The following is an 8,618-nucleotide window of genomic DNA, read 5'->3' as shown; positions in this document are numbered from 1 at the left end:
TGAGATCATTGCTGGCGATTCTGGTGAGTGTTCATGGAAGCAAACTGATTCTCTAAATTCTTGACTGTAGAAGCAAGATGTGAGAATTTGTTGTTGAGCTCATTGTAGCTCCCATAAATCTTGGAATGAAGGTTCTTCAACTCATAATGAACATGCTTCTCACTTCTAGTCTGAGACTCCAAGATTTGTTTCAGTAAGGTATCATTTCTGCTCTCTTGAGGAGCAGAGGAACCAGACGAGGGGTTTTGCTGAGGCTGATAGCTACATTGGTGGTTGTTTCTAGGCGGATAACCACTCTGTTGGTTGTTGGGGTAGGATTTCTGTTGGTAGTTGTTGTACTGAAAGTTGGGCTCTTTTTTATACCAGCTACCATTGTTGTTGATGAAACACAGCTCTTCCTGACTTTCCAAACCCTCAACCTCATGGACAACATGTGGATCTTCTTGCTTGGAGTTACCAACAAACTCCAGCTGCTCTTGGGTGGCTTTTTCAGCAATGAGTAGGTCGATCTTGTCTTCCAAAGCTTTGATCTTTTTCCTCGTCTGCTTATCATCACCCCTACTGCCTCTGTCGTGATCTGCACTGTAGACTGCATCACTCTTCACCATGTTGTCAACCAGCTCTTCTGCATCATCTTCAGTTCTTCCCAAGAAGAACCCATTGCTAGCTGTATCCAATCTTGCTCTGTACTTAGGAAGGGCACCTCTGTAGAAGGTACTGAGCAAGCTCTCGTTAGAGAAACCATGATGTGGGCATTTGGTTTGATAGCCTTTGAATCTCTCCCAGGCTTCACTGAATCCTTCCAAGTTCTTCTGTTAGAAACTGGAGATCTCATTTCTCAACTTAGCAGTTCTTGAGGATGAGAAGAATTTCTCCAAGAATGCTCTCTTGCACTCATCCCAAGTGGTGATAGAGTCGCTTGGTAGAGACTTCTCCCACTGCCGTGCCTTATCCCCCAGAGAGAAAGGGAATAACTTCAGCTTTAAGGCATCTTCAGACACACCATTGGTTTTTGACAACCCACAGTAGCTGTCGAACCTGTCCAAGTGAACAAATGGGTCCTCTAGAGCCAAGCCATGATACTTGTTGTTCTCGATCACGTTGAGGAGTCCTGATTTGATCTCAAAGTTGTTGGCTGCTACAGCTGGTGCTCGGATTCCCAATCTATGACCATGAATGTTGGGGCGGTCATAAGTGCCAATGGGTCGAGCTGCTCGCTGTTGGTTGTGTGGAACGTTGTTGGCATCATTTTGAGGTATGTCTCCCATATCAGTATCCAATCTCTGCAAGTGAGACTGTTGCTCTTCTTCTCTTCTCTTTCTAGCACACTCTCTCTCTAAAGCTCTGATGTCTGCGGCTCTTGGAACTAGGTTTGATAGACCCATGCTCCTCAAGTTCATACACCTGTAAAGTAAAGGGAGGTGAAGAAGGAGAATCAGTAACAAAAGAAAATAAAAATGACTTAGTCTCAAGCAAATGACTAAATCTCAATGTTCAAATCTACTCAGAATTTGGCAACGGCGCCAATTTGGTGTTAAGAGTTTTCAAGGCTCATAAGACAAACGATGTAGTATAAAAGATTGTCGAACCAGTTCTGAGGGATATCAAAGCACCGAGAATGCAAGTACTCACTTAATCTAAGTGCAACCAATGATTTAGATGGGTTTTAAACTACTACTAATACTAGAAAGCAATTACAGAATGATACTTTCTTGACTAAGGGAAAAGAGAACTCATGGGCATAGGGATTAGACCTTGGGTGATCAAGTTTCAAACTAATGATGGCAAATGATCAATCAAACTATCAACCTTAAGCCTAGACACAATTCTAAGCAAGCTCTATGTCTAGATGAATGCTCATTTGCTAACATATCTCAAACATCAAATGTCTTTGGTTGAATAATGTGAAAGCAATCATTACTAACAAGTCTATTAGCTATCTTAGCACCTTTAACAACAAATGTCTTTGGCAAAGTATACTAAAAGCCTAGGAGAGTTGTCTCAGGCATTTCATCGAACACCTTTCGGGTGGGAAATGCCTATCGATCAACTTTTGAGTGGCCAACTCAGAAGATGCATTATGAATACTCTACTAGCAAGGAACAAGAATGATCTACACTAAAACATCCTAGAACTAACCTAATCACCCTTAATCTCCCTAACCCATGAATTCAAAAAGTGATTACTCACTAATCTCCATGATTCCTCTTAAACCCATATTGGATTTCATATTAATCATGTAGAGGAATAGATAAGAAATCAACAAGAACACAAGATGAAAGCAATGGAATCTGAATCAAAAGAAGTTTTACTAGTTGTTCTCCAGAAAAGAGATATCCTCCTCTGGTGGCTACCAAAGGTACTTAAAACATAGGTTTTTGAAAAGTAAAAACGTGCATAATGAAATGACCAAAAGACCCTTGAGAAAACATGAATTCGGCCAAATAAATAGACGCAGAGCGACCTCGGCACGTCGCTGCGAGAGGTCACTCCCGGGTCGTTTCTTCGCGAGCGACCTAACTGTGTCGCTCCGAAGACGTCGCTCCCGGGTCGTCTCCTCGCGAGCGACCTGGCTGTGTCGCTCTGAAGACGTCGCTCCCGGCTTGCTCAGAAACCACAAACGCGAGCGACCTTAAGGTGTCGCTCTAGGAGGTCGCTCCCGGTTTGTTCGTCGCTCTCAAAACGACACAACCCGAGCGACCTCTGGGTGTCGCTGTGGTGAGGTCGCTCTAGGAGCTGGAGCGACTTCGCCTTGTCGCTCTAGGAGGTCGCTCCGAAGCGTAAATGGCGAGCGAGTTCATGGCGTCGCTCCGGTAGGTCGCTCCCATACATTGCTCGTCCAACGACCACCTTAATCACCTCTTTTGAGCTCCAAACGCACCCAAATATCTCCAAGAACTCCATGTGGTACTCCAATACCTAATATAGACATATGTATGCAAAATGCAACCTAGACATGGCTAAATCCTAATCTATATGATGAAAATGCACATGAATAAATGGATAAAACAATGTAAATATGCAAGATATCAACTCCCCCAAACTTGTTCTTTTACTTGTCCACAAGTGAACTTTCTAGAACTCATAGGGAGAGAGGTTTTAAGGTGGGGTGCTCATAGCCAAAAGAAACACAACTAGCACTCAACTCAACATCTAATCCAACCTGAGCACACTCTCTTATTACACTCTAGCTTCTCTAGGCCTATCTCAACTCCTTTTGCCCCTATACTCATCATCAAGCATCCACACATTCAAATCAACCAACCCTCACATTCATTAAGCATAAAACATTAAGTGAATTCTTGCAAATGGTCAATTGGTCCAAATCATTTGGTTGAGTAAGGGAAGGCTTTTATTCAAGTGGGTCAGGAGGTTCAAAATCCATGATCTTTTAAAGTGGTTTACTCTCAAAACAAGTAGCCTTGACATTGCACATAATATATCTAAGAAAGGGACCAACTCATGCATACAATGCTCAATCTCCATTGTTCTACCCTTTTCCCAAACATACAAGTTACACAATCACTTCCCAATGTCAAACCCAACTCCCATCTCTCACCAAAAGATCCCAAGAATACTTTGCACATAAAACTCTTTTTCATTGAAATCTCTAAAGGATTTTCTCAATTTCTAAACAAATCTTAGCTCTAAACAACTTTGCTAACCCCTTTTTTTTTTTTTTTTGGAAGTATATATGTATAATGCAATGCATGAGACTCAAAATCATCAAAGCAAACGTGATCAAATACTTGGTACCTCCCCCAAACTTAAATGACACAGTCTATATGTTGTCAAGGAGAGAGAGATACCCAAAAAGAGAAAACTAATATGCAAAAACAAAATGGTATCTACAAGGGAAAGTAGTGGGTTACCTTCTATGGGGAATGAGTAGAGGGAGATGTTCCCTCCTCGTCGTCTTCAGGTGGTAACTCTTCAAGGTGCTCATCAGCAGGAGTGCCCATCTCTTCAATGTAGAAGGCATGCCCGAACACAGTTGGTTTCTTCATTTTCCCCTTGATGTCAAAGTGGAGGATGTTCTCTTTACCCAAATGGAGATCAATCGTGCCTTCCTTCACATTAACAATAGCTCCTGCTGTAGCTAAGAATGACCTTCCTAGAATCAATGGGTCTTGAGGCTCCTCACCTATCTCAAGCACCACAAAATCTGTAGGTATCTCATACCTTCCAATCTTCACAGGGAGGTCCTCTAAGATGCCCACAGGGTACTTCACTGAACGATCAGCTAACACCAGAGAGAGTCTACACTTCTTGTACTGAGTGAATCCAAGCTTCTTTGCAACAGACAAAGGCATCACGCTGGCACTAGCTCCCAAATCGCAGAGACATTTCTCAAATACCATAGGTCCAAGAGCACAAGGTAGTGTGAAGCATCCTGGATCCTCTAACTTCTCTGGAACATCAAGCCTCTGGATGATGGCACTGCACTCATGGGTAAGAATCATCATGCCTTCCATCTTCTTCTTCTTTGCAGCTACAACATCTTTCAGGAACCTGTTGTATTGAGGAATCAACATGAAAGCATCGATGATGGGCATTGCAACCTGAGCCTCACTCATTTGCTTCTCAAACAGAGCTTTGTACTTCTCTAGCAGCTGTCTCTTGAATCTACCAGGGAATGGAAGTTTGGGTTCATAGGGAGGAGGAACAAAATAATTCTCACTTGCTGGAGCAATAACTTCACCATCTTTCACTGTTTTCTTTTCTTCCCCAACCTTTCCTTTACCTTTAGCTTCCATAATCTTCTCCAAAATCTCATCATTGGTCTTCTCATCAACAATTACCACATCATCATCTAAGTTGATGGCCACTTCCTCACCTAGTTTCTCAGCATCCCTGGTGAGGGTTGTAGGAGGTAACTGCTTACCACTCCTAAGGGTGATAGCTTTGGCCTCCTTGGGGTTTTGGTCAGATTTTCCAGGTTGAGATCATTGCTGGCGATTCTGGTGAGTGTTCATGGAAGCAAACTGATTCTCTAAATTCTTGACTGTAGAAGCAAGATGTGAGAATTTGTTGTTGAGCTCATTGTAGCTCCCATAAATCTTGGAATGAAGGTTCTTCAACTCATAATGAACATGCTTCTCACTTCTAGTCTGAGACTCCAAGATTTGTTTCAGTAAGGTATCATTTCTGCTCTCTTGAGGAGCAGAGGAACCAGACGAGGGGTTTTGCTGAGGCTGATAGCTACATTGGTGGTTGTTTCTAGGCGGATAACCACTCTGTTGGTTGTTGGGGTAGGATTTCTGTTGGTAGTTGTTGTACTGAAAGTTGGGCTCTTTTTTATACCAGCTACCATTGTTGTTGATGAAACACAGCTCTTCCTGACTTTCCAAACCCTCAACCTCATGGACAACATGTGGATCTTCTTGCTTGGAGTTACCAACAAACTCCAGCTGCTCTTGGGTGGCTTTTTCAGCAATGAGTAGGTCGATCTTGTCTTCCAAAGCTTTGATCTTTTTCCTCGTCTGCTTATCATCACCCCTACTGCCTCTGTCGTGATCTGCACTGTAGACTGCATCACTCTTCACCATGTTGTCAACCAGCTCTTCTGCATCATCTTCAGTTCTTCCCAAGAAGAACCCATTGCTAGCTGTATCCAATCTTGCTCTGTACTTAGGAAGGGCACCTCTGTAGAAGGTACTGAGCAAGCTCTCGTTAGAGAAACCATGATGTGGGCATTTGGTTTGATAGCCTTTGAATCTCTCCCAGGCTTCACTGAATCCTTCCAAGTTCTTCTGTTAGAAACTGGAGATCTCATTTCTCAACTTAGCAGTTCTTGAGGATGAGAAGAATTTCTCCAAGAATGCTCTCTTGCACTCATCCCAAGTGGTGATAGAGTCGCTTGGTAGAGACTTCTCCCACTGCCGTGCCTTATCCCCCAGAGAGAAAGGGAATAACTTCAGCTTCTTGAACCAACCGGTGTTTTATGTAGACCGAGACAACATGCATAACGCAGCTTCATTTTCTCATAGAACTTAGTTCTCTATTGTGTTCATTTTGGCCATGAACTATTCCTGGTTTTCATGAGTGAACTTAGAGAATATAACCATGCATTCATTCTCCTAGAAACGGCCCCATTTCACACTCATTAGGTGATTAACCATGAAAAGTATTGAGTAATACTCCGCTTAGAAGCTATGGAATCATTAAAAGCTTATGCTTATCCTTCTCACATTTGTTAGCACTTTTATCATGTTAGGAGCTGGGAAGAGACTACTGTGTCTCAAGTGCTTTGGTTAGATTCAGTTTGATTTTGTTTCCCCTTTGAACCTACGTCTTGGGATCTCCAGTCATAATAGGTAGGGTTGCAATCAAGCATCCTCATTCGTTATAGGCTTTAAACCCATTCATTTTGATGATTTAGCAACAACATCTCGTGGCAAACCTTTTGTAAATGGATCCGCTAGGTTGTCAGCCGATTTGATGTAGTCTATTGTGATTACACCAGTTGAGATAAGTTGTCTAATGGTTTTATGTCATCTTCTGATGTGACGAGATTTACCATTGTAGAGATTACTCTGAGCCCGAGCTATAGCTGATTGACTATCACAATGTATGCGTATAGCTGGCACATGTTTCTCCCACATAGGAATATCTTCCAAAAAATTTCTAAGCCATTCAGCTTCTTCTGCTGCTTTGTCTAAGGCTATGAACTCCGATTCCATGGTAGATCTGGCTAACACTGTTTGTTTGGTAGATTTCCATGATATTGCTCCTCCTCCTAGTGTAAAGACATATCCATTTGTGGATTTGGAGTTATTAGAATCTGATATCCAGCTAGCATCAATGTATCCTTCTAAAACTGCTGGTTCTTTACCATAGTGAAGCCCAAAATCTTTGGTGTAGCGCAAGTAATTGAGTACCCTCGTTATAGCTTTCCAGTGTGTATGACCTGGATTACTTGTATATCGACTAAGTATGTTTACTGCATGCGCAAGATCTGGCCTAGTACAATTGGTCAAGTACATGAGACTTCCGATCACATGTGCATACTCGTTTTGTGAAACCGCTTCACCTGAATTCTTTGTCAAGTGCATTTGGGGATCTAACAGAGTTTTAGCCGTACTATTAGAGTAATTTTTAAATCTCTCTAATATTTTTCGAGCGTAATGAGATTGGGTTAAGATAATTATGTTTGAATTTCTTGTGACTTTAACCCCGAGAATTACATCTACTAATCCCAAGTCTTTCATCTCAAAAGTCCCTTTGAGCATGTTTTTCGTTTGATTGATAATGTCTTTATTGCTTCCAATAATGAGCATATCATCTACATATAGACATAGCAAAACATACCCATTTTTGGTAGTTTTGTAGTATATGCATTTGTCACATTCATTTATCTTGAAACCATTTGACATCATTGTATTGTCAAATTTTTCGTGCCATTGTTTAGGAGCTTGTTTAAGCCCATAAAGTGAGTTTACAAGTCGGCATACTTTGTCTTCCTGTCCTGTAACGACAAAACTTTCAGGTTGTTTCATGTAAATTTCCTCTTCTAAATCACCATTTAGTAAATCGGTTTTTACATCCATTTGATGGATTTCTAGGTCTCTTAAGAGCTGCGATTGCTATCATCAGTCTTATTGATGTTATTCTCGTTACTGGAGAATATGTATCAGAATAGTCAAAGCCTTCCTTTTGTCGGAATCCTTGAACTACAAGCCTAGATTTGTATTTTCCACCAGGTTTTCCTGTCATTATCCATTTATTTCCTAATGCTTTGTAGCCAGATGGTAAATCTGTTATGTACCATGTATAATTTTGTATGATAGAATCAAATTCACTCTTTACAGCTTCGTTCCAAAAGGGAGCTTCTGGTGAAGCCATGGCTTCTGCCAAAGTTTTTGGAACATTTTATACTAAAAATGCCATTAGGAAATCTTCACCAAAAGATTTTTCCTTGCAAGCTCTTTTGCTTCTTCGAGGTTCATCTTTTTCTTCATTTTCTAAAATATGATTTATAAAAATCTCGACGGTTGTCTCAGTTTCTGAGTTCTTGTCATTGTCTCTTTCTTCTTGAATTCGTTTTGAACCTTGTTTTTCCTTATATGGAAAAATATTTTCGAAGAAAGATGCATTTCTTGATTCCATGACTGTAATTTCATGAATGCCTGATATTGCAGATTTATGTACCAGAAATCGATAAGCATTACTGTTATGTGCATATCCGATGAAGATGCAATCCATTGTCTTAGGTCCAATAGTGACCTTTTTTGGTGGTGGTACCACAACTTTTGCCAAGCACCCCCACACTTTGAGGTATTTATACGAAGGTAAATTACCTTTCCATAATTCATATGGAGTTTTGCCAGTTACTTTGTGTGGAATTTTGTTGAGGATATAATTAGTGGTAAGCAACGCTTCCCCCCACATGTTCTGGGGTAACCCAGATTCCTGCAACATTGCATTCATCATCTCTTTTAGAGTTCGATTCTTGCGTTCAGCAACTCCATTAGATTCTGGTGAGTAAGGAGCTGTAGTTTGATGGATTATTCCATGTTCTTTACAGAATGCATTGAATGGACCATCATACTCGCCTCCTCTGTCGCTTCTAACTACTTTAAAAGTTGTTTTAAGCTGTTTTTCGACCTCGACTTTAA

At 41.1% G+C, this 8,618-nt stretch overlaps 2 non-coding genes across 2 annotated transcripts; both read left to right on the top strand.

Annotated features, from left to right (window-relative positions):
* Positions 1 to 738: 738 nt before the first annotated feature.
* Positions 739 to 845, top strand: LOC125590835. Its single transcript, XR_007326837.1, has one exon. It is a non-coding gene; the product is annotated as a small nucleolar RNA R71 (small nucleolar RNA).
* A 4,834-nt stretch (positions 846 to 5,679) lies between these two features.
* LOC125590833 lies at positions 5,680 to 5,786 on the top strand. The gene has a single exon (XR_007326835.1). It is a non-coding gene; the product is annotated as a small nucleolar RNA R71 (small nucleolar RNA).
* Positions 5,787 to 8,618: the final 2,832 nt, after the last annotated feature.

This window comes from Brassica napus, chromosome C7, assembly GCF_020379485.1.
Source record: "Brassica napus cultivar Da-Ae chromosome C7, Da-Ae, whole genome shotgun sequence".
In the NCBI taxonomy this organism is placed as follows: domain Eukaryota; kingdom Viridiplantae; phylum Streptophyta; class Magnoliopsida; order Brassicales; family Brassicaceae; genus Brassica; species Brassica napus.
The sequence above is the reverse complement of the archived record's forward strand: the minus strand, read 5'-3'. Positions and strand labels throughout refer to the sequence as shown.